We start from the raw sequence: 27,544 nt of genomic DNA on the forward strand, positions 1-27,544 counted from the left end.
AAATCTAGGTCTCTCCTCCCTCCCTAATCCAAAGCAGTCAGTCACCACAGCTACCTTGGACTTTGCCTGAGGGGGCAGTTCCAGGGAGGGATTAAAGTACAAGATGCATGGTATACCAAGTTCAGATGCAAGCACAAAAATATAAAATAGATGTTTGCCCCGATAAAAGTATTCAATTATCTAAATCATCTTTGGTCCCCTGAATCTCTTCAACAAGCAAAGGGGAATTAGGTCATACCCCCCTCCCCTTTGCAGGCTAGACATGTTAGCTTGGAAAATAGTTTTCCAGTACAATCTCACTGTACAGGCATCCTACACTCCATCAGAGCAAAATTGTGGGGCAGACAAGTTGAGCAGGACAAGGGCAGACCCTCATGAATGGAAATTAAATTAGAGAATCTTCCAAGATTTGATGCATCCCTGGAGAGTTCCTCAAGTACTCCTATCTGCCTCCTCTGTGAACAATCAATTGGAGAGATTCTGCTCTGGGACTCCTAGCAAAAAAAGCCAGGAGGTAGATGACATTCCTTTTCCTTGGATAGGAATGTTTCTGTATGCTTTTCCACCAATTCCACTGATATCCAGGGTACTCCTAAAGATTCAAAAGGCATTCCCTAAGATCATTGTGGTGACTTCATTTTGGCCCAGGCAACAGTGGTTCTCCCTTCTTTTGAAAACGGCTAGGAGCAGTTATCACAGGCTTCCTCACAGACTGGATCTACTCACACATGATCAGGGGTGTTTGATTCACCCTGACCCCAAAAAACTTCAACTGACTACCTGGATGACAGGGTGTTAATACTCTTTAGGCATCTGTTTACTGAGGAAGTGCAGCAGGTACTAATGGAAGCAAGAAAGCCTTCAACTAGAAAATCATATATTAGCAAATGGAAAAGGTTTTCTAGTTGGTGTCAACAACATAACCAGTACCTATTCAGGGCTAGTTGTTCTCTGGGTTTACTGTGTGAGTTACTATCCTATGGGCTTTCTTACTTCTCCATCAAGTTCCATTTATTGGCCATTTCACCATATCTGCTAACGGAGCCTCCTCTTTCAATGTCAAAATATTTTTAAAAGGGATTTCACATAAGACGCCTCCAAGAAAACTGGTGGTCCTTTCTTGGAATCTTAATTTTTTGTTACAGAAGCTAACGTTTGCTCCATTTGAATCAGCTAATCTGGATTTCTTGATATTCATAACACGGAAAACTGTGTACTGATTGCTCTGAATTGCAAGAAGAATTTCAGATTTGCAAGGTCTTATGGTGAGTCAGCCATATCTCATTTTCCATGTAGACAGGATTTCTTTGAAAACTAATCCTTCATTTAATCCTAAAGTGGTATTTGAGTTTACCTTAAGCCAAATCATCCCTCTCTCTGTTTTCTTTCCTGAACCTAAAAATGAGGGAGAAATGACACTCCATACCTTGGAGGTCCACAAACAACTCAGATACTATAGTGAGAGAACTAATTATTTCAAGTCTTCAGATCAGTTGTTCGTTTTTTGTGAAGGAAAGGAGAAGGGGCAACCTGTGTCAAAACAAACTATTTCAAAATAGTTGTCTCTGGCTGTTACCTTTTGCTATAATGACCAAAACAAAACTATTTCTACCAGAGCCAAGGCTCACTCTACCAGAGCCTTGGCTTCATCTATGACTTTTTGAAAAGAGTTGGATTTTTAGAATATTCTGGAAGCAGTAGCTTTGTCTTCTATACATAACTTTATAAGGCATTACAAGTTTGATTATTTGTCCAGATCTAGATTAGGATTTGTTAGGATGATTCTCCAGGGACTTTTGGACCCTTCTCCTTCCACCTCCCAAATGAAATAAGCTAGTGTAGTCTACTTTTATTGCTAAGGCTACCACAGCAGTGATCAATATGTTGAACATAGTGCAGTTGTTTAAGTAATCTTACTATAACAATAGATGATCAAATTATCACCGATGCAGTAGTTTGTCCCTCCCTTCATCCATCTCCCTCATTTTTGGTGTGTTGTTTATGCCAGGATGTGGGCATTTATTTATTTATTTACTTATTTACTTATTTATTAGCCTTGTCCTTTCAAGACTCAGCCTCCCTCTCTCTGTTGACACAGAATGCTCCGAAGCGTTTGTCATCCAAACCTGTCTTTTTAGTCAGCTCACCTCAACCTGAGTAACAGTTTGACACATGGTAGGTGCCCTGAAGCTTTGGAAGCTATCCAGCTGTTATCTCCTTGGCAGGATATAACCCATATAGCTAAGACTACTGCAGTAGTGATCATTCAAACATCTGCTGAAATGGAAAGTTTACTTACACAGCTGCACTTTCTTACTAAAAAAATAAGTTGTATGGGATTCTGTAATGGAAATTAAGCTTGAGGAGGACATTGACATGAAACAAAGCACCTATAATATACATCTATTTAACAGAAGTAGACTGTAATACAAGATATGAAGCCAGTGGTCCAACTGCTAACATTTGTAGTATAGTAGCAATAAAACAATATGATCAGTAGTTAATTCCTGATTTCAAGTTATATTGTAAATAGTAAATTTGTGTGTTTATGTGTTTTTGTTTTAGGAGCAATATTAAATTAAATTGACATGCTTACTAATGATAAGTTATTGGAAGCTGAATTTAAGCACTGATTGTTTGAGGTGAGCCTACTTTATTAGCCTTGTATAAACCTTTAATTATAAAATGGTTGTACTAGCAATCAGTGCTGAATTAACAAGTGTACCATGCATGGGTATTGCACACTATGCAAAAATGAAAGTGTGGTAATCAATAAAGTGGCGTTGTATTAAAAAATGATGAGTCACATGGGGAATGACTTATTATTCAAAAAGACATACCCATGATAAACAAAAGGGAACTGTTTACTGAACTGGTCTTGATAATTAAGGTGCTAAAGATGACCTCTGTGTTAATGTATTATTTAATCTTATTCTGTAATGCTTTGTATTTGTTTGATAGATTTATGTTTTCTAGTCCTCCTTTTGATGTTGGCATTGCTTCTACTACTCTTGGTAGGTGCATGATACAGCATGGCTCTCACTGGCATGGATTGTCTTTTGCTATTTGAACCTTTATTGTTAGTGAAGATAGAGTCTTCCACTGTCTAAAGAGTACAGTGATTCAGCTTTTTATTCTCTGCTGTCTTTCTATATGCAGTCTGGGTTTCAGTCTGTAAGTCAACTGCTAGGTTGCTTCAAAACTTGGACTTTCACACATTAAGACTTAGCTCCGCAAAAATAATTGGCTAACCATCCCCTCACTGAAGTCTTGAATCAGAATGTCTCTCATCTCTTTACCTGCTGTCTGATAAATGTCTAGGCACATCTTAGATTCTGTGCTACTGTCTAGCCTCTTTCCAAACAGTTTTGGCATATACACTCTAAAAGTATACATTGTATAATAGGTCACTGCCCTGATTAAGTAATGAGCCTTCTGTAAAGATTTTTCTTCTGAAGAATAGTTTCTGGTGTACAGACGACATAGTAAAGTTTTTGGCAAATGCCTTTGCTACCATTTCTTATTGTGGGTTATTTGATAGGTGGCTATTTATTTATAATGGCTGATTTCTCTGATGTAATCTTTAAATCTGTATTTAATTGGTCATCAAGTTACCTTTTTGGCCACAATCTATTCCACATAGCAAAAACTTGGACATGATAAAGAACAGATTATTATCTCAGGGATAAAAATTCACTGTTGCTATTCTGCCTTGCCATTAATCCATTAAGCTGTTTACTTAACAGCTTAGGCCATGGCTACAATTTGGCTCCTAGAAAACAACAAAGTCTAATGACTTCTCATCTTCTCTTTGTTGATGATTTAAAACCGCATAGCTCATCAGATGAGAAACTGAAAGCACAGCTGCAGGTTGTCAAATCTTTTTTCAGATGATATTAGAATGTCATTTGGTCTTGATAAATGTGCAAAAGCAACCTTTAAAGCAGGAAAACTGCAGCACCAGGAAAACATCAGCTTGGGGCAAGAATATAATTTAAAAGAACTTGAGCAAGAGGCAGTGTATAAATACTTGGGAACCGATGAAGACTCAGCAATAAAAATGAACAAATGCAAATTAAACTCAGTAAGAAATATTTAGAAGACTTAAATTAATCCTGAGAACAGCACTGACATCTAGGAACAAGATCCAAGCTATAAATCAATTTGCTCTTCCTGTCCTAATGCAGAGTTTTGGAGTACTTGACTGGCCCCAAAAAGTGTTGGATAGGTTAGATATTAAAACAAGAAGGATGCTTCATGCTCAACAAATGATTTATAAAAATGAGAGTATACCAAGACTATATATTCCCCATTCCGAAGGAGGGATGGGCCTCCTTGAAATTGATTACATGTATAGATCTGAAATCGAGGGACTCCACACATATCTACTGACCTCACAAGATCCAAATGTAGTGAAAGTTTTGAAACATAAGGAGAATATATCTAAGATGACTTCTCTGCTTAAATTAGCAGAAGCATACTGATATCAAGCAGGAATGGAAATCATACCAGAAGTAGATAAAAACTAGGCAGCAACTGAATGTGCCAAAAAAACAAAAGAAAGACTATAAGGTGAAGGACCAAATGAGAAGGCAAGAAATGTGGAAAAAACATAAATATAGTTGCAAGTATAGAAAACTTCTGGAACAGCCTCATGTTGATCAGGAACAAATGCAGGAATGGTTAAGGAGAGGCAAATTCAAACCAAGAAATGAAAGGTTAATATTAGCAAGTTATAGACCGCTATTTATGTCATCTTATCAGGGTGCATGGATAAAATCTGCATGAAAGTAAATTACCGAGTTTGAGTCTCATGGCTTCATGGCAGTCAAAAAACATAGCCAACATTTCGCTGTAGAAAAAAAAGGTGTAATGCTCCAATTATTCCACTCCATGTAGAAAGAACATTTGATAATGACTGTGTGGATTGGGGCATACCTCTCAACCTGTTAGTGTTAGAAATCTGGACAAAGCCTGAAACAATGGGAGGACTAAGGCCAAAAAATAGAGACAAATTTTAAATATTGCTCTTATGAACTTACATAGTTGGTTAGAGTAACAGGATTTTAATTAGTGGGCATTTTCTGAAAGACATGAAGTCTGAAACTTAAATATATGTCATGGTGACTTCAATCCTCAGATCATCCAAGTGTATTGATTTGCCAGAAAACCAGAAATTTTATGAGGAACAAGCCAAAAATATGAGGCAAAAAGTTGGACAGTTGAAAATTATGGATTGGGGTAATCCTGTCACTGTTTTACATTCAGGATTTTCACGCATTGATGCCATCTTAAAATATGGTGGTATCAACCTCACATCAGAATCTGTAGCACTTCATTCCTTAAGGGTTTTTAGTGTGATTACACATTCTCTGAAAAATGTAGACTGTTATAATTGGGTTGGATGCTATGAACAAGTTAGATATAGTTCATTCATTTAATTAATTAATTTTCTGTTTACCTGCTTACTTCATGTCAAGATAATGAGGACGCTGGAGCAGATCACAGCAGTTATTGGGCATAAGGAAAATAAACTAATACTAAACAGGCACACACAGAGAAATGCTACATACAGACTTACAGACAGTTTGGGGGATTACTGAGAGGAAACTGGAGCATCCAGAATAAAAAAAAAAGAAAAACGTGAACACAAGGATGGTATATGGACTCCACAGAGAATGTGCTATAGCCATGTAACAAACTAGTGAACCAAGCATTACTATGAGATAGCAATGCTAGCTGCTGTTCCAGTATGCATCCTAAGTTAGACACAGTTGTTAATTTTAATTTCCCAGCTCATTGAGCAATGTCTTCTGTAATGTTTAATGTTTATGTAGCCTGTTATGGTCTGAAGTTACCAGGGAAGACGTTACACTAGGGGGTGTGCAGCACTGTCACACATTAGTGAGGCCCAGATTCATTATGGTTGTAACCCTGGTTGGTGTATTAACAACCTGATCCAGGGAGTTTGTGTGTACAAAATCTAGGAGTCTTTGTACCTGTACATTTGGTGTTGTATAGAATTCCCAGTTAATAGTGGGGTAGTTAAAATCACCCATGAATATGGTATTGGGTTGGATGGTGAGTGTTTCCAATAAGAAATGGTTTGGGTTTCCAGGGTCATAGAGCAGGACCTACAGCTTGCAAGGAAGTGATATTAGATTTTGCCTATGGTGATTTGAACATGGAGTAGCACAAGTGCATTGTCCTGTTTGACCAGCCTTGAGATATATTTATTTTTGATGTAAATCAAGACACCTCCACCTTTAGTCCCTGTCTGTGTAGTAGATGGTCTAAATGTGTGGAAGGCATGATAACCTTGCACTGTCAGTGTGGTCTCTGCAGCTTCAAACCACATCTCAGTGACTGCACAGACGCCAACATCCTCTAGGATGAAGAGAGTTTCTTGGAAGCAGAGTTTTTTGTTTAGTCTCCTAGAATTAAGCAGTAAAACCTTTAGATTTTCTTGGTGTTAATTTGCTATGTTGGACGTACTTTCAGTTGTCGTTGCCTAAAAAAGGCACTATGGGGGAAGACAGTATATTAGCTAATATTTAAAAGACTAGAGGGGAGAGGTGCAGATCATCCCTGGCAAAGCAGCATGGTCTATTGACTATCTCCTTCCATGCTGACAAATATTGCAACCCCTTAGAATGACACCACAAACTAAGCCTATTGTTAAAGTCAATCATCTTTTGTTTGTATTGTGGCATCACCCATGGAGAAGGTAAAATGCTGCTCAGTGCTAGGCTCACACCAGCCTAGGACACATATTCTGAGATCTCCACATTTCTCTTCATATAGTCTAGGGAGGTATGTCTTAGGTCATATACACCCACATGGACTATGACTGAGTCATTGGTACCTCTGGTCCAATGACCTGACTGCATGTGTAATGTGGTGGATCCTAGCACCTGATAAGCAACTGACTGTGACTTTCTCCTCACTCAGCCTGGTGAGAGGGACATCAGTGTGTCTCACAATGGAGTCTCCAATGACCAGAATGTTGGATTGTGTGGTGGCTTGCCTTATGGGCTTAGAAGTAGGGACTCCATTAGATGTGGCTGTATGTGTTCATGTGGATGTTATTTTGAAAGACTGCATTTAGGGCTGCTGAGGGTACTTGTTATGTGTACTTCATCAAGGAGGTCTTTGGGATTTAAGAAAGTTGCATTTAAGTGCCTCGGCATATGTGGGTCTATATGTCTGCTTTGCATAGTGTGTGATGGGTGCAGAGTGTGCATTACTGACAACCTTATTGGCATTAGGAGTACTTTTATGTGACAGCTTTGCCTCCAGTGACATTGTGTAAATACATCACTCACATAAAATATCAGTTTGTTTGAGAATTAACTGGTTGTCAGTAAGCATGAGACAATTTCTACATTGCCTCAGGATGCCCATATCCACCAAGCTGGTAACAGAGATAGTGGAAAAGTTCATATCCATGGCAACAGGCCCTTTTTATTGATTAGACAACTGAAGTGAGAATATAAAACAAAGTCAGGTGTATCCATTTTGCAATTCTGGGGACAGTGCTTGTCACTGCAAACTATTTGTCCTGTGTGCAACTATGTATTCCTCAAATTTCAGTCGTGCTTTTACAGGAAAAATGTAATTCAGGGTGTCTCTGTCTATACAGGACACTGTCGAACATTTGAGGGGAAACTAATTAGTAGACCCTGAAAATTTAAGGATGAAGTATTTAGGCAGATATAATGAAGTTAGAAACAAAACAAGTAGTACTTACTGAAAACAAAGAATTAGCTTGTCAAGAGTGATGAAAAGAGGGGAGTCACACAAATGGCTACTGCCTGGCTACTACTAGTGCTGGTCTCACTCTCCTGGGATGCAATGCTCCTTTGCTTCTTCACACACCAGAAGCAAAAAATTAGCACCAATCCCAAGATGAGAAGCAGGCCACAGCCTGTTTGGTGATCCACAGTCTTGTCCCACATGATGAAAGTGTCTGTAGGCTTGTTGTAACCTTTTCCTGGTAGATGTCTTAAACAGCAACCAGACCAATCAGGAACGTCACTCACTGCCCAACCAGAAACAGTCAGGAATCAATGCACTCTGCTCCTTCTCTCACCAGGAGCAGAATATAAGCACAAATTCCAAGGTGTCACCTATGAAGCAGTTATTAGGTTTTCCAGTGTCAGCAGTCTCCAGGAAATAATGTCCCTGTGCTCCTTCTCTCACCAAGATAAAACAGACACACTAATCCCAAGATGACTACTGAGAGGAAGAATGTGGGATCTCCAATAACTGGTGGAATTGCTATAGATGTTGCAGATTTTAAAACAAAGATGGAAAAATGGTTTAATATCACAAGCACTGTAGTGTGCACTAAACAGTTAAATATGAAAGAGGGGGGAACTTAAACTTTAGCTAAGTGGAGAGCCACTAATTTTAAAAAAGCAAGATAGACTGAAAGGGGATGGGCACTTTGTACTCTGGTTCTTTGGAATACATTGGGATAGCAAGTAAATTTAAAAAGTTGAAGAGGAGTGTTTTCACAAAATGATAAATGTTAAGTTGTCAAACTCGCCTTCATTCTTGCTGGATGGATTCGGAGCTGATCCTCGGCTCCGACTCGGCACTTGCTAAGCTCGAGAGCTAATTTTACCAGCTCGAGGCAACCCTATATCCCATGATGCAAGGCAAGACTACCTCAGATCTCGTTTGCCGCTTCGCGAAGAGGTCTCTTTTTACCAGCTCAGGTAAAGTTTTTTGGATTATACAGAGTTAGTCAGAGTATTTTTTTCCCCTTTTTTTCTAGGCTTCACTATAGTGTTAGTGCTATTATATTAGACATTCTTTACCCTATATTCCCTTTTTCTTCCTTATATAAGGATAATTTTTCTCTCTCAGGCCTTAAGCCTCCCTCCCAGTTTCCTGTCAGGAGAGTGTCTGTTTTTTTTCAGTTTTCTCTCAGATAACTGTGTGACTGTTGTGTGTCTGTGTGTTTTTTGTGGGCATACTATGTCTAAGGAAGTGAAGGTCTCAGGCTTCAAGAAGTGTGACTCGTGCTGTCAGAAGATGTCTCTGACAGACGGTCACACTTCTTGTGTGTACTGCCTGGGGCCTTTACACCTGCAGGACTCCTGTGCTATTTGTCACTCCTTTAGCCAGAGAGTCCTGCAGGAACGTAGAAACAAGCTGATTCTACATGGCTTGTTGAAGCCAGAGGTTTCTCCGACCAAGACTGGGTCGGCTAAACCCTCTAAGCCACCTAAAGCCCAGGCTGTGGTACTTAAGCCTTTGGCGGTGGCTCCGACTCCTTCGGAGTTGAGATCGGCTCTGGCTGGAGCCGATCTTTCCACATTGGAGGTTGTGGTATCGGCTCTGTTTGGCTCCGATACACAAGTGCCTATCACTATGTCAGCTCCGGCTGGAGCTGACACATCTTTAACCAGCATTGGAGCCGACAAGCCTTTGGCTCCATCTGGAACCAAAGGGTCTTCGGCTCCGATGGCTCCATCCAAGAAGAGATCTCGGTCCCCTTCCCTGGAGTCGATTTGTTCGGCTCTGAGATCTCCTCTACTTTTGGAGCGGAGCCATCGGAGCCGATCTTCAAGGTCTTCCAGGCTATCAGACCATGATTTAGAGAGGGTGGTAAGTAGACTGCTGAAGTCACAGGCACTAGCCCAAATGCTCCATAGCCCGTCTCAACAGATGACTGCTATTTCTCATCCCCCTGAAATTCCTCCTCCGACTCTCCTCCAGAGTTCGGAGCCGGAGCTTCTCGGAGCGGTGACCGTGAGTTCGCCGGAGCCGATACTTCCCCTTTCAGCTTCATCGTCTTCGACTCCGATCTCTTCCATGAGACCTTCCTTGGAGGGATCCGGTCGTCGGGTCTCCCTTGTCGGCTCCGAGGGGGCTAGTGGCATCAGACCCTTGTCCGACCCCGCTCTCCCTCTTGGAGCTTCGGCATTGGTGAGCTCGGTACCAACATCGGCCTCGGAGCCTTCCTTTTCGGTGGGACCAGGGATTCCTGTTTCTTCGGAGTGGGAGTCTTCTGGCCTCCCTGGGAGGGGAGCCTTCAAGGTGATGAGGAGTGTTCTAGCCCCGGAGCTGATTCAGCAGTCTGTTCCATTAGCTCCTCCCTCTTCGGTGCCTGTTGATGTCTCTTGCCATTCTCTTGCTCCTGGACCCAGAGATCCATCACCTCAGGTTTCCCCATTGGGAAGAACTTCCTCTTCCAAGGTTTCTCCTGATCCTGTGGGAGAACCCCCGCGTAAGAGGACGTGCAAGAGGAAGCACACAGACTCCCCTGAGTCTACGACATCAGATACCGACTTAGATGAGTCGGAGGGCTCCCCATGGTCCCCCTCTGAGGATGTCTCTTTTTCAGACATCCTGGAACTCCTTAAACAGAGGGGGAATTGGCCTTCCATTGACCCCTCCGAGGATGAGTTGGTATACCTGGAGGCTTTTGGATCTCGACCCTCCACCTCCTGGGTGTCCCCGCCTTTCGACCCGCTCATGCAAGTGGTGGCTCAGAAGGCGTGGACGGCCCTGGATTCTGTGGAACCAGTCCCCAGGAGGCCCTCTAAATTTATCATGGCCCCTTCTGACAAACAGTTTCTTACCAAAGGTGTCCCGGTTGATGCCATGGTGGTGGCGGCGGCCACTAAGAAGGAATTTGCTGATCCTTCCATACCTGTCCATCCTCCTAACAAGGACTCTAGGACCATGGATAGGTATGGTAAGCGGATGTTTTCCTCAGCGATCTTTGCTATGCGTTCGCTGAACTATCTCTGTCACTTTACCAGGCTTCAGAGAGACATTCTCAAGGAACTAGGTGAGGTGGTTCAGGATCCATCAGCTGCGGGGGCTCAAGAAAAGATTGCCTCACAGCTAGGAATCCTAAATTCTATAACCAACTCCTCCATGCGGCTCATCTCTTATGCAGCCGATGGAGCGAGTAGAGCCGCAGGCACAGGAGTGGCACTTAGGCGTCAGGCCTGGATGCGGCTTTGTAATTTCGCAGATCCCTTTAAGGCGTCCTTCACTAATATGCCCTTTGATGGTTCGGCTTTGTTCGGACCTCAGGTGAAGGACACATTGACCAGGTGTGAGCAAGATGGCAAGACTCTTTCTGCCGTAGGAGTCCATTTCTCCACCCCTTCAAGACCCTATCCAAAAGGGCAGAAGGGAGGGAAAATGTGGTTTCGTAAATCTCAGGGAGTCACGCCTGACACACGTGGTCAGTTTACCCCCAGAGGCAGAGGGGGTAATAACAATAGATGCCAGCCTAGGGGCAGAGGGGGTCCGCAGAATCAGGGTTGCAGGGAGCCTCTCTCTGATAAACCCTTCCAGCATCCCTGAGGTGTTGCCCGACTGTCCACCCTTGGAGGCAGTCAGGGGAAGATTGTCGCTGTACCCAATAGCCTGGCATTCCCTATCTCAAGACAAATGGGTACAGTCGATCATATCCGACGGCTACAGTATTCCTTTCGAGAGATATCCCGTTCCTCATCATTCCCTTCCAGACGTTTCACCCGGTCTAAGGGAATTGGCAAAGCTGGAGGTATGAAAGCTCCTAGCAAAAAGAGCCGTCCAACTAGTTCCAGCAGACCAAGTAGGATCCAGCATCTACTCAAGATTCTTTTTGGTCCCCAAAAGGACGGGAGATTGGAGACCAATTTTAGACCTCAGCAAACTAAACAAGTTTGTCAAGAAGGCAAAATTCCAGATGGTCACGCTTCAGTCCATTCTACCCTTTTTGGGCAAGGACAACTGGATGTGCTCAATAGACCTTCAGGACGCGTACTATCACATAAAAATTCACAGGCGCTCCAGAAGGTTTTTCCGCTTTCGGCTGGGGACCAGTCATTTTCAATTCAGAGCCCTGCCCTTTGGCTTCACTACAGCCCCCAGAGTGTTTACTAAATGTATAGCAGTGGTCACGGCTCATCTGAGACGTCAAGGATTCCAGGTGTTTCCGTACCTAGACGACTGGCTCCTCTCTGCCACCACCAGGCATCAACTTCTCAAGGCCAGAGACTACACCCTTCACATCTGCAGCCAATTGGGGATTTCAGTAAACTTTGAAAAATCTTCTCTGTCGCCTTGCCAATCTATTACCTTTATAGGCGCAGAATTAGACACTGTCAGGATGTCAGCGAGACTCACAAACCAAAGAATTCTGGACATCCAAAAGTACGTTCGAATCATATTACTCAACAAGAGAATCAGGGCCAGATTTGTCCTGAAGGTTCTAGGTCTTATGGCTGCAGCCATTGTTCTACTGCCGTTAGCCCGCTTCCACATGCGTCTTTTGCAGTGGATGTTGTTCACCCAGTGATCATTCCAGCAGCTCCCCATGCGACATGAGATATTTGTGACACAATCGTGCAAGAGTCATCTAACCTGGTGGATGTCTTCTCCGCAACTCCATCAGGGCCGACTGTTTGTTCCCCCAGTCCCGGTTGCCACAGTCACTTCGGATGCCTCTCTGATCGGGAGGGGGGGGGGGCATTGTCAGGGCAGGATGGTCCATGGGACTTGGCAACCAATAGAATACCATCTGCACATAAATGTCCTAGAGATGAGAGCAGTGCTTTTAACGTTGCAGGCCCTCAACGACTTTCTTCCTTTAGGGACTATTGCAGTTCAGACGGACAATATGTCTGTGGTCTGGTATATCAACAAGCAGGGTGGGACCAGGTCCTACCCACTGTGTCGAGAAGCTCTCAGTCTTTGGCAATGGGCAATCTCCTCTCATCAGTTTCTGATAGCAACGCACATCCCCGGGAAATCCAACCTCTTAGCGGACAGGCTGAGCAGAGCTATTCTCATGCCACACGAGTGGTCTCTCAAACAATCGGTAGTGGACGAGATTTTTCAGAAGTGGGGCTTTCCTTGCTGCGACCTTTTTGCTACACCCCAAAACAGCAAATGCCTAAACTTCTTCACTCTCTTTCCTCTGCCAGGCCATCCCCCGAGAGACGCTCTAACCCAGGATTGGCTCCGGGGACTTCTTTATGCTTTTCCTCCATACCCACTTATTCCTCAAGTAATTCAGAAAGCTACAGTATTGAGAGCCAAGTTGATTCTCATTGCCCCTTACTGGCCTTGACAAATTTGGTTTCCGTCCCTGCATTGTCATCTTGTGGTACAGCCTTGGCATCTGGACCCAGTTCCAGATCTTCTGACCCACCATTCGGGTCAACTGCACCAGTCCATTCCTTCCCTCAACCTCACTGCTTGGTTGCTCCACTTCCTTCCTTAGCCAGGCTTCCTATGATCTCTGACCCTGTTAGAGAGGTCATAGTAGCTTCTCTAAAGTCCTCTACTAGAAGGATTTATGCTAGTAAATGGCAACGTTTTTCCTTCTGGGCAAAGTCTAGAGACTTAGATCCCTTTAGTGCTCCTGTGCATTCAGTCTTGGAATTCTTAGCTGAGATTTTTCAATTGGGTTCTTCTCCATCTACAGTTAAGGTTCAATTGGCAGCTATCTCAAATTTTCATGTGGGCTTAGTGGATCAAAATATTATGTCCCACAAGCTTTGCAAAGCCTTTCTGAGAGGGATATTTCTCCTAAAACCTCCTATCAAAGATCCCCCTCCGCAATGGGATTTAAATTTAATGCTGGCATCCTTGATACTATCCCTCTTTGAACCAGCTGCTTCATGCTCATTGAAGCTTCTTTCCTGGAAGACAATTTTTCAAGTTGCTGTTACTTCAGCCAGAAGGGTGTCTGAACTTCAGGCTCTCTGTGTCCGTTCCCCATATTTGATTTTCCACAAAGATAGGGTATCATTAAGAACCAATCCATCCTTTTTGCCTAAGATTGCTTCCCAGAAGAATATCAACCAATCTATTGATTTGCCAGTCTTTTTTCCTAATTATTCTAACAAGGCGGAACAAAAACTTCACTGTTTGGATGTCCATCGTCAACTCAGGTATTACTTGGACAGAACTAAACAATTCAGGAAATCTGATCAACTGTTTCTTTCTTATGCAGAAAACAGGAAGGGTCTTCAGGTCTCCAAAGTGACCCTATCCAGATGGCTGTCTTCTATCATTTCTTATGTTTATCTTCTTAGGGGCAAGCAACTGCCCTTGAAACCAAAAGCACATTCTACCAGGAGCCTAGCCACTTCCACAGCTTTTCAAGATAGGCTACCTATTGACACCATTTGTGCAGCAGCCACTTGGGTCACTCCTCACACCTTTGTTTCTCATTACAAATTGGACTTGGCCTCCAGGGACAGGGCCAGGTTTGGTTCCACAGTTCTCAAGAGTCTGTTCCATTGAGCCACCCAGGATAGAGGTGCTAGGGACGCAGTCCCATCCAGCAAGAATGAAGGTGAGTTTGACAACTTAACATTTAGAAGTTATGTACCTACCATAACGTTCCATGTTAGTTGTCTTCTCTCGCCTTCTTTCTTGCGTCCCTCCCTCCTTCCCCCTAGCCTGGACAGACCTTGAAGTTGTACTCTTTTCTGGGTTTAGTTCACTCTTTCTAAGAGCTCCCAGTAGGAAGTGTCACTACTGTTACAGGGTTTTGACCTGGTTTCTTCTACATTTAGTTTGTCTTCTTCCTTGTGAAGAAGTTTTTTATGGCAGGGTTTTTTCTTGTAGCTACCAAACGAGATCTGAGGTAGTCTCGCCTTGCATCATGGGATATAGGGTTGCCTTGAGCTGGTAAAATTAGCTCTCGAGCTTAGCAAGTGCCAAGTCGGAGCCGAGGATCGGCTCTAAACCCATCCAGCAAGAAAGAAGGCGAGAGAAGACAACTAACATGGAACGTTATGGTAGGTACATAACTTCTAATTTTGTGCTTACTCACAATAGCCAGGGAGAGGGAAGGAGATATATGGTCAAATTAACACAAGGGGCAGCCAACTAGAAAGACAGTTGAGTTTAAGAACATAACAGCTTCGGGGTGGATGGGTGACTGTGGTCTCTTTCCTAGTTTTAATGTGCAGTTAAAAGCAGAACACAAGTGTAAAGAAAACAAATCACAATATACAAAATAGAAGAAGGCAGTAAAGTAATACAAAACACAAGAAAGCCAAAGCAAACTAACCTTTCCCTCACAGCAAGTTGTGGCAGAGTCTGGGTGAGCTTTTCCAGGAAAGCTTTGAAATATTTTATTTTACTCCTTAAATAGAAGGTTTAATTCCTAGTTCCACCCTCAGTTAACAGATAACCTTATTGACCTGTTCTATTTTCTGTGTGACTCCTTAAATGATCTGTTCTAATTTCTGTGTGTTCTCTTTCCTAGTTTTAATATGCAATTAAAAGCAGAAGACAAGTAAAACACAGTGTAAGGAAAACAAATCACAATATACAAAATAGAAGGCAATAAAGTAATACAAAATACAAGAACGCAAAAGCAAACTAACCTTTCCCTCAGAGCAAGCAAATGTCTTTCACATTCACAGAAAAAGTGTTCAATTTATTTTACGTATTAATAATATTCACTGTTTTGTGGGTTTAACCAATGCACTAACATAATTTTATATAGTATACCTAGAGAAGTTAGCATTAATGTCATACCACACCATGCCCTATGTCTCACCAGTGTTCAAACTTCCTTTGCTATTCATTTGTGGAACACCTCCTTACCCTTCTAGATCTAACAGAACCTAATCTATTTCACAGATTTCAGCAAGGAGTATCACACCTGCACTGATACAGCATAAGGTCCAAACATAGGTGTGCTTGTATAATATATAATAAAAACAGACAGCTAGTATCATGGTGCAAATAGACAAAGTGTCAGGTACGACCTAGACTACAATGGAGCAGATAGTTTTTCAGGCACTAGATAAACTGGCTAGAGCGGTTAGGTGTGAAAACCAGTACCAACATGCTCATCCATCTGCCTGACTGACCCCAGTGAAGGTGGGAAGCATGCAGCAGTATGGGGTGCTACATAAAGACATGTCCTAGGTGAGTGAATGTCCACATATCACATTTGGGGCATGTGTACTTACATTTGTAGACACAGCACCTTTTATTATGTAGGGATCATCACTTGATGAATAACACATACAGAACATTAGTTTTGGACTCATGTCATTCTTCAGAGTATTACTGTGGGGATGTACAATGTTCTGCAGCCATCACTATCAGACTGGGGAGTGGTTACTGTTAGTGTTTGGTGAATTACTACATCCTTATTCTTTAAGGGAGAATCCAGTCGGTGATGGTCTGTTTTGAAATCTGGTTCATACTTTTAGAATGGCATACAGCTGTGCTAGGTTTAAGGTACTTAAAATGTCTAAAATTTTAACTAGGTCACCATATCAGTCTGTCTCATCCAGGATTTTTCAGTTTTCATCAAGATATCTCTACATCTTAGTTTCACTTGTTTTGGGAGTGAGTGCAGTGCACAATGCAAAATAACATTTAACTATTTCCAGAATTAGGTTAACTGTAAACCAGTCCGCTATCTTTGTTTTTATTACTGTCTAGTACCAATGTATCTTATGTATCATTGCTGTCCAGGGGCTTGTCTTCCCTATAAGAAACTAAGCTTTCTACAATGATCAAAGTGAGACAGTAATTAAACACAATTTATAGATAGCTGACACATAAGGCCTATTTTTGAGACCCAGGGACCCTTTCAGACATATTAGCTGAAAGTCTTTGGATATAAAGTGCCCAAAATCTTGTCCAGTCTTATTTCAAGGAGATCTGTTTCACTATTACAGCACATGATAAAGGGAGATACTGCCAGCCTAGCTAGCTGGGATTTTGTAACTAGTTATATGTCATCGGTGAATATTGAAATGATTTGTGTGAAATGCTTGTGTTACAAAAGTATTAGAAGTGTATGTTATGTGTATATCAAATTGGTTTGTACAGACGTGTGTTAAAAATTTATTTTATAAAGTGCTTGTGCTTAAAATGTAACGGTAGTGTGCCCTACTGGAAAAGAACAGAAATGTATATGCACTACTGTAACTGTTTAAATGTATATATTTTAACAGTGGAAACTGGAATACAGGAGGTTAACATCAGAAAAATAACTGAAATTAAATTACTTTATGGCTAACCCATAAAAGATGGTATTTTTCAGTTTCAATGCAGCAAGGAGACACAATGTCTAAAACTAGGGAGCTTTCTGTATTGTCTCAAGGGTGAAATAATTAATGTTCTATAGTCCTATCTCGCCTTCATTCTTACATATGGGTTCGGAGCTGATCCTCAATTACAAAGCTCAAAGTCTCTCAGTTGGCTCGTGGCAAGGTAGGTATCCCATAGTGCACTAGTAAGTATCCCCAGATCTCGTTTGCTGCATCTACGAGTTCAGAAGTGCTTCTTTCTTGTCTGTGGCTAAATTGGATTTTTTTCATTACTATTATTGTCCTTCTTGATATCTTTGCACATAATATAGCTTAGTTTGCATAGTTTAGGTCATAGTTATTATAGGTAATAAATAGTAGTGGGTTTTGCTATTTTTCTGAAGTTATTGTTGAGAACTTGTTGGCCGTTTCTAGGCCCGCTTTTGTTCTCTGAGTGGTAGCCCTTCTGTCTGCTAGTTTTTGAGATAGTTTTTCTATTAGCGCAGGTCCGCGTTTGTGTTAGGACCTTTTCTTCTAGTATTGTATTTCATTAGAATAATATTCTTGTGTGCAGTGTTGTTTACTATTCTTATTAGCTAGTATTTAGCCTGTTGTTTAAATATACATTTTGTGGTAGGCTTTCTTCTGACTTTGCTTCTTTCCTGTTCGATAGCTAGGTCCATTTAAGTTAGAGGACCTAGTCCTCTATTAACCTTTTTTCTGATGTTGTTTCCTCAACAGGGCTAGGCCCATTTAAGTTAGAGGACCTAGTCCTCCATTGTGTTTCTTGTGTGCAGTGATTCTTGCAGGGCGAGGCCCATTTAAGTTAGAAGACCTTGTCCTCTCCTTCTGCTTTTGATAGTGTTCTGTTTGTGTGATGCATGTCTAAGGAGTCTAAGGATCATAAACCTTTGGGTTTTAAAAAGTGTCTTAAGTGCTCCCAAAAATGTCAATAACTGACGGGCATAGTAACTGTGTTTACTGTCTTGGTGCCATTCATCTTCAGGAAACATGTGCTTTCTGTCACTCCTTCATCTCTCGAGTTCTCCAAGAAAGGAAAAACAAACTAATCCTGAAAGGTCTCCTTAAGCCTTCCTTTGAGGAGAATTTAGCCAGCTCTTCATCCTCACATTCCAAGACTCCTTCTTCAAAGAAAGAGAAGGTCAAGACGGCCAAAAGACATTTTCCTGCACTGACTATTTTGTCTGGACCTCCTCAAAAAGTTTTGATATTGGACAATCCTGCTACCTCTTCTGCTCCACTGCCCTTGGAGCCGATCGAGGTTATTGATATTGACACTCCAGTGTCGGCCCCAAGATGCGTACTACCACATCAAAATGGACAGAGCATTGAGGAGTCATTTACGCTTCCGGCTGGGACCCAGACATTACCAGTTTCGTGCTCTGCCCTTTGCTCTCACCACAGCCCCCAGGGTGTTCACCAAATGCATGGTGGTAGTGACAGCTCAGTTGAGACGTCTTGGATTCCAAGTGTTTCCATACCTGGACAACTGGCTCCTGACTGCCACCACCAGGCACCTACTTCTACAAGCCAGGGATTCAACCATCCAGCTCTGCACCCAGCTAGGGATTACGATAAACTGGGAAAAGTCTACCTTGTCACCCTCTCAATATGTGACTTTTATAGGCGCAGAAATAGACACAGTCGCCATGATGGCTTGTCTTCCTGCACACAGAATACAAAATCTCAGACAACAGATATACAGTCTACTTTCTCAACCAAGAGTCAAAGCCAAGACAGTGCTGAAACTTTTAGGGACTATGGCTTTTACCATAACTCTAGCTCCACTAGCCAGACTACATATGCAAATCCTTCAATGGCTACTTTTTTCCCAGTGGTCTCTTCAACAGCTGCCACTGTCTCATCCTATACTGATAACAGAATCTTGCAGAAAAGACCTTTGTTGGTGGATTCAGCCTGATCAAGTAACAACAGGAACACCTTTCCTTCTTCACCAACCCGTTGGTACTGTGAACATGGATGCCTCCCAGATAGTTTGGGGGGTGGGGCATTATCTAGGCAGGACTCTCCAAGGCACATGGCAAGATCACGTGGCTCATTTGCATATCAATGTCCTAGAGATGAGAGCAGTCCTAATAGCATTGCAAGCACTTCACCACTTTCTTCCTCTAGGGACGATAGCAAGCCAATCGGACAATATGTCAGTGGTATGATATTTAAACAAACAAGAAGGAATCAGATCTTACCCCCTATGTCGGGAGGCTCTTTGTGTTTGGCAGTGGGCAATATCTTCCCAACGCTTTCTAGCAGCAATGCATATCCCCGGGACAACCAATGTGATAGCCGACAAGCTCAGCAAGGCAATCTTGATGCCTCACGAGTGGTCTCTGAATCAGAAAGTCGTGGAACATATTTTCTGCAAATGGGGACAGCATTGCTGCGATCTGTTTGCCAGTCCAATAAACATCAAATGCAGCAGCTACTTCTCCCTTATCTCCCCTCTGAGGGAGACACCAAGAGATGCACTTGTTCACAATTGGCTTCCGGGACATCTTTATGCATTTTCCCCCCTTTCCACTGATATTGAAGGTGATCCAGAAAGCAAAGACCTTGGGACCGTCTTCACACTCCTTACTGGCCTCGTCAGATTTAGTTCCCCTTTCTCGGGCCTCATCTTTTAGACGATCCATGGACTCTGGACCCAGTTCCAGACCTCTTGATACACGTCAGGCACCCTCCACCCCTGCCTCTACACCCTCAATTTAACAGTGTGGCTGCTCGACTTCCATCCCTAGTCAGGCTTTATGATTTTTCACCTGCAGTTATCCATATCCTCATGTCTTCCCACAAGCCTTCCACGAGGAAATTATACGCTAGCAAATGGAAAAGATTTTCTATCTGGGCAAAAGAGAAAAACGTAGATCCTTACACAGCCTCCATTCCCTTGGTGTTAGAATTCCTAACCAAACTTTTTCATCAGGGATCAGCTGCTGCTATGATCAAAGTTCAACTGGCAACGATCTCCAATTTTCATTTGGGACAACATGAACCTAATCTTATGGCTCACAGATTGTGTAAAATTTTCCTTAAAGGCACTACCTTGCTAAGACCTCCCATTCATGAACCTGTATCTCCTTGGGAGCTAAATTTCATTCTGTCCAAACTTACTTCCCCGCCTTTTCAACCCGCACATTCTTGTGAACTGAAGTTCCTTTCTTGGAAGACCTTTTTTCTAGTAGCTGTTACATCCACTAGAAGAGTGTCAAGAGTTACCAGCACAGTCAATCAAACCTCCTTACTTGATTTTTCATAGAGACAGAGTTTCCCTTCGTACAAACCCGTCCTTCATCCCCAAGGTTTGCTCTCAGTCTAATTTGAATCAAACTATCGAACTGCCAATGTTTTTTACTAATCATTCAAACAGTGCAGAATATAAATTTCATCAACTTGATGTTCACAGACAGTTAAGGTTCTCTCTACATAGAACCAAGGAACTTAGAAAATCAGACCAATTGTTTGTATCTTTTTCTGAGACAAGGAAAGGTATGCCAGTCTCTAAGATAACTCTATCAAATTGGATTTCAAACTGTATTTTGTTTATTTACTCTTCCAATGGCAAGGAACTCCCATTTAAAATGAAGGCTCATTCTACCAGATCCCTATCCACATCTGCTGCCTTTCAAGTCAGAGTCCCAATTGACAGTATTTGTGCAGCAGTGACTTGGGCTACCCCTCCTACCTTTATTACTCATTAGAAATTGGATTTGACCTCAAGGGAAGAGCCCCCTTTGGTTCCACAGTTCTTAGGAGTATATTCCCATGAGCCACCCAAGGAAAAGGTGCTAGGGACGCTGTCCCATATGTAAGAATGAAGGCAGGCTAGGACTACAGAACAAAAAGAAGTTATGTACTCAACATAACATTCCATGTTTGTAGTCCATCTCGCCCGTCATTCTTATGAAACCACCCACCTACCCCCGTCCATATATCCTTGGAGGATCTGGAGACAAGATAGTAGTTCTCTTCTGTAGGGTGGAGACACTTCATTTTTGTTGTTCCTTGTGAAATTTTTTTCTATCACTTTTATAGTCATCAGCAAACAAGATCTGGGGATTCTTACTAGTGCACTATGGGATACCTACTTGCCATGAGCCAACTGAGTGACTTTGAGCTTTGTAATTGGCCGAGTCAGAGGCGAGGATTGGCTCCGAACCTACATGTAAGAATGAAGGGCAAGATGGACTACAAACATGGAACGTTATGGTGAGTACATAACTTCTTTTTATTCTTGAAATGTGAAAGAATGTGTTTTATAACTTCCAGCATCTGCCAAAGATCTGAGGTTTATGTATTTTCACAGGTAAATGCTAAATACTGTCAGATTCCAGCAGTGGGGGTTTCACCTGGGATAGTCAGATGACAAGAAATTATGTCATTCTGCAAGCTATCCCAGCAGTAATATTTGAGATATTAATTTGAGAACTCTCTGAGAGAGTGCAGTCTGTATTCTGTCTTGGACCTGACAAGAACCATTCACTATATCTGCCTTGCTCTGATTAAGTAAGTTACTAGGAAACAGTATAATTCTCTTGGATATAGTCAGGAATATGGCAAAGCTTAGTTTAGCTATTTTTCTTTATTTATTTGAGACTATCCTGCAATGTTGTTTTAAATATTTCCTGTGATTTTGAACTCTGATGTCACTGTAATTATATACTGAGTATTTTCTTGTTCTTTTATTACTTATTATTAAATATATTTAAACCTTTCATAGTGGCTGATCTGTCTAGAGATATTTAAGTCTTGGGAGTACTTACATATTTATTTGGTAACACTGTGTGGGCCACTTCTAATAGCCTTGCTCTTGGTCAAACTACAGTTTCTATTAATATTGATATTACACAGTAAGATTGGACACCCTTTGTTAAGGGTCTTAAAGTAGCTGATAAGGAGTTGGCTGGTGGCAGTGATAACTACCCTATAGTCTGGGCAAAAGGAGGCACTGCTAGTAAACATGTGCCAGCTTTTCCCAGGTGTGTGTGTGTAAATCAAACCTCAAAGAGTGTGTGCCAGCTACTTGGGCAGGGACACAAAGCACTGGTTAGACAGAGAGGGTGCTGGAGGTCTTGGCTTGGCCACTCAGCTGAGATCACAACTCTATAGCTGTGCCAGTAGAGAGTCTTACTGGGGATCTGGAGAAAGAGGGAGAAACCAGCCCCGGACTGACTGTGATCTCTGTATGGTCTTAAGGAAAATTGCACTTGATGCAGAGAGCTGCATCTGGAAATACTGTGTGTGTACTTGTCATCCTCCTGGCATACATCCTCCACTGTTATTAGTGGTGAGGATTGAGGCTCCTTGATTACTGGCCCAGTTGTGGGTCATCACACAGTATAAAGATCCTTATTTCTTTGTGTGATTGTTCAGTTTTCGTCATGTTTTCTTTCTAGTGATATAAACATTTAGACCAGAAACTGCATTTTCCTTAAGCATTTGAAACACCCAACAAAAAATAACATGTTGTGGTATGCTCACTGCCCCACAGACATCCCCTTAACTTTATATATGAAGTGTAAGGCTATAACATCTTGATGTAGGCTACAATTAGTTAAATGTCTGGCAGGTTAGGACACAGGTTTAAGGCTATGAGCTGTAAGTGAACTTCATCATGTATTCCTAAGATCTGATGTTATCTTTTTTCATCCAATTCAACCTTTGGGTTATCAGATCTAACTCCAGCACTTTAGAAGATGTAGATCCATGCTCTAACTCCTCCCCTACTCATAATCCTCTTCTTCCTCCAAATACCTTAGATCTTACTTGCCACCTGATCAAGAAGGTTGTGTTTTTGAGGGATGGGATAGTTACTTTAAAGCTAAGTACCTTATTTCTTCTCTGTACCTTTTTTGGCAGTTGTTCCTTTCATCTTTCACCTCTCCTATTATTTCTAGCTACAGCTTTATATATATATACTTTTTCTTATAAGTCTTCAGCTGATTGACTAAAACTTAGTTCATTTAGTAATATATAGTCTCTTGTTGCTAAATTGTTTTAGTGTTTCTTGACATTTGATTTTTTTCATACTGTTCTGTGCGGTCAATACCTTGCCATCTCTATGGAGGATAAGGTTAAGTTTTCAAAAAATTTACAGCCTGCAGCAATAAGATCCAATCACAGGACCCACACTCTTTTTGTGTATACTGCCTGGGAGCAGCTCATCTTGATACAGAATGCAAGGCTTGCTCCTCTTTCTATGACTCTGACCATGTCCCTTACCCTATCAACTCAAATGCTGTCAGATCAGGATGACTCTCAGGGTCAAAGCATTGGTGCCAGGGCTCAAGGCATGGATTTGATATCAAAACTTATGAACCAGCTCTTTCACTTGATAACTCTGTACTAGATACAGCAACTCCAATGCCAACTTCAGATCCAGGATGGGTCGGGTTAGGGGAGGTGCTTCCTTGATCTCTGCCTCAGCATTCAAGGTATTTGAAAGGGTTTTAGCTAGGCCAAGAAAAGAGGTGCTTTCCACATGCTTGGCTCCATCCTAGCCTCTTTTGAACATTGACTCTGACTCAGCACACCCATGTCAACAGGGACAGTAGGCTTCCTTTAGTCCTGTTGCTGCTCACCATGAGAGCTCCCTGTCTGACTCTGATCCATCTCCAGAAGTCCTGTTGAGGCAGGGTCCTAGGAAACAGACATGTAAGAAGAGACATATAGATTCCTCTCGAGAATCAGTCACTGAAGACACAGACTTGGATGATGGGGATGGTTCCCCAAGATTCCCTCTAGAGGATGTCACCTTTGGTGACATTTTGGAATTGGTGAAACAGTGAGGGGGTTGATCCACCAATACACCCTCCCCTGAAAAGTCTGTGTTCCTCAAGGCATTTGGAGATGGCTCCTCTACTTACTGGATGGTACCACCAGTTGATGCACTTATAGACCTGGTAGCTCAGCAGGTTTCAAGGGATCCTGATACAAGACAGCCGATCACTAAGACACCAGACAAGATTCTGGTTGCACCTAAGGACTGAGCACAGTAGATCAAGGGTTCCCCAGTATACCTCATAGTTGTGGTGGTAGCCCCTAAAAATGAGCTTTCTGAAAAGAGTACATTTTTCCATCCTCCTAAGAGGGAATCAAGAGCATTGGACAGATTTGGGAAATGGGCATAAGCTTCAGTGACTGTCACAATTAGAGCTCTGAACTACTTAACCCACATGACACATTTCCAAAGGGACTTAACTAAGGAACTCACTAAGTCTGTCTCAGTTAACCTACCAATGAACATCCAGAACACAGTGGCATCCCAGCTGTCTATGTTACAATCAATGTCTAACATATCAATGCATCTGCTTTCTAAAGTAGCTGATGGTATAGCTAGAACAGCAGGTACTGGAAATGCCATCAGTTGGTGTGCCTGGATGCGTCTGTGTGACTTTGTGGAAGACTTCAAGATGTTCTTCTTTAATGCGACCTTTGACGGTTCTACACTTTTTGGGCCAGAAGTTAAGGCAACTCTCACCAGGAGTGAGCAGAGTGGTAAGACTGCCATTAGAATCCACTTTTCCACCCCTCAGAGAACTTTTTCCAAAAATCGTAGAGGGGCAAAAAGATGCGAGTCAGGAAGTCTCAACAGTTCAACCAGGATGCTCCAGAAGACTGGTACTTCCGAGGCAGAGGGGGACAGTTTCAGTAGCCATCACCCCATGGCAGAGGTGGACCACAGAATCTGGGATTGCATGGTCTTTTTTCTAAGAAATCCTTCCAGCACTCCTGAAGGATTTCTCAACTGCTACACACTGGAGGCACCCTCAGGCCTGGCAGGCCATCCAACAGAAACTTGTGTGATGCAGATAGTCACTACAGGCTATATAATTCCCTTTGTTTCCCCTCCCTTAAAGAAAATAAGGATTTCCCCAGTACCACCCCATCAGATGGAATCTGAAACAGCAGAAGTCTTAAAGCTGATGGAAAAAAAGAGTCATCCAACAGGTCCCTCCAAACCAGTTAGAAACCAGAATCTATTCCAGGTTCTTTTTAGTTCCAAAAAAGACAAGGGACCTAAGGCCAGTTTTGCACCTCAGTCATCTCAACCAGTTTGTAAAGCAGACAAAATACCAGATGGTCATGGTTCAGTCCATTCTACCATTTTTGAAGAAAGACTATTGGATGTGTTCTATAGATGTCCAGAATGCCAACTTCCATATAAAAATTTGAAGGCAGTCAAGGAAATTTCAGCATTTCCAGCTGGGAGCTGATCATTTCTAATTCAGGGTACTGCCCTTTGGTCTAACCAGAGCCCCCTGGATGTTTGACAAATGAATGGCAGTAGTCACAGTGTATCTCAGGATGGTAGGGTTCTAGGTGTCCACATACTTCAACTGGCTCCTCACTACAACAATCAGATATCTCCTACTCCAACAATAGGACTTCTTGCTCCAACTTCTTCAGCATATGTAGATCACAGTCAACCACTCCAAAAACAAACTGACACCCACCCAATAGAGTTCATCGGATGCCACTTCAACATAAGCAACCAGTTAGCTACTCGCCCAGAGTCCAGGATTGTATCTCTGCATCATACAGCATTGCAAGTTCTTCAGCACCCCTCAGCTCCTGCAACACTTATCTTCTGACTGTTAGGACTGATGGCTTCAATAATGATAGTTCCCCTAGCCCCATATACTACATGAGAGTTTTTCAACAGACCCTTTATGTACAATGGTCCCAGTTCATCCATCATCTTAATGTGCAGAGTCATCTAATGCCAATGTTCAGGTCTCACATCACATGGTGGCTGACGTTCACAGCTCTCCTAGAAGGTCAGCCCTTTTCCCCACATCCACTCACGGTAACCACAGGTGCTCCCCTACTGGGTTAGGGTGGGGTGGGAATTTTGCAAGGAAGATGGTTCAAGATTCATGGTCAAACACAGAGGTCACTCTCCACATTAATGTCCTGGAGATGAAGGCAGGTCTGCTAGCATTACAGGCTTTCCAGGACTCTCTCCCCAAGGGAGTGATCTCCATCCAGATGAACATGTCAGTATTCTAGTACATCAACACGCAGGATGGAACCTGTTCATATCCTCTAAGCAGAAAAGCCATGAGAATGTGGCAATGGGCCAAGTCTTCCCATCAGTTTCACATGGCAACACATATTCTGGGGACTTAAAATGTGTTGGTGGACAAATTCAACAGATTCATCCTCCTACCTCTTACCAAAACTACAAGTGCAGCAGTTAATTCACCACAGGGACAGCCATTGAGAGACAATCTAGTCTACAATTGACCCCAGGGCCTCCTATATGCCTTCCCCCTGCTCTCTGATGACAAGTTCATTCCAAAAGCAAACAGATGCAAGACCAGAGTAATCTTCATTGCTTCCCCTTAACCCAGCAAGTATGGTTCCCCTTCCTCTAGCCTCCTCTACTATGCCCTCTCTGGATGCAATCCAGACCTTGTGACATACCCATCTAGGCAGCCTCATGCAAACCCAAAGATACTGAAGCTAACCAGATGGTTCCTTCAATTTTAATGGGGGCCAGAGATGCCAGGCTTTCCACTCAGTTGGTTCATATTTTGTTAGCCTCTCAAAAATCAAGTACCTAAAAAGTTTAGCTTAGCAAATGGAATAGGTTCTCTATCTGGGCAGCTGCTAAGGGGCTAGATCCCTTTTCAGCTCCTCTTCCCTCCATTCTAGACTTTTTGTCAGACCTTTTTCTAAAAGGATCTAGCTTTTCAACAATCAGTGCAGTTAGCTGCTATTTTCAATTTCCATATTGGCCACAATAAAATGGCTATAGCTCATGTAAAGATTTCCAAGGCCTTTCTAAATGGAATTTTCATATTCAGACTTTATTTAAGGAATTTTATTCCTCTATATAACATAACTGTCATGCTTCAAGGGTTAACAACCCCCTACCTTTGAACCAGCAGCAGTATACTTAAAGTACCTTTCTTGGAAGACTATATTTTGTGGTTACCGTCACTTCAGCTAAAAGGATTTCCAAATTACAAGCACTTTCTTGTAAACCTCCTTACCTGATTTTCCATAATGATAGGGTTTCTTGGAGAATAAATCATACATTCATCCCAAAAGTGGCATCCAACATGAACATAAAGAGAAAACATTAATTTACCAGTATTATTCCCAAGATTTTCTAACAAAAGTGAATATACTCTCTAACTATTAGATATCCACAGACAGCTTAATTTTTATCTCCATAGGTCTACACTTATCACATAGTCTCAGAGTCCACGCTTAGTCTCACTAAATCTGCACCACCGAAATCCACACATAGAAACACAAAAACATTTGCGGAGGCTCTCAATAATAATCTGCCCAAGCAACAGAGACCTCCAAAGCAGGAACACAAACAACTTCCACCCCCCCAACACAACCCAAATGGCACATAGCCCACAGACTCAGTGTGTCACTCAACCACAGCCAATAAGGCAAAACAACGTATCCAACACACTGGTCATAGGTGACTTTATAGTCAGGCACACTGATGTCCC

Source organism: Protopterus annectens, chromosome 6.part1, assembly GCF_019279795.1.
Source record: "Protopterus annectens isolate FY-2018-M chromosome 6.part1, PAN1.0, whole genome shotgun sequence".
NCBI lineage: Eukaryota > Metazoa > Chordata > Ceratodontiformes > Protopteridae > Protopterus > Protopterus annectens.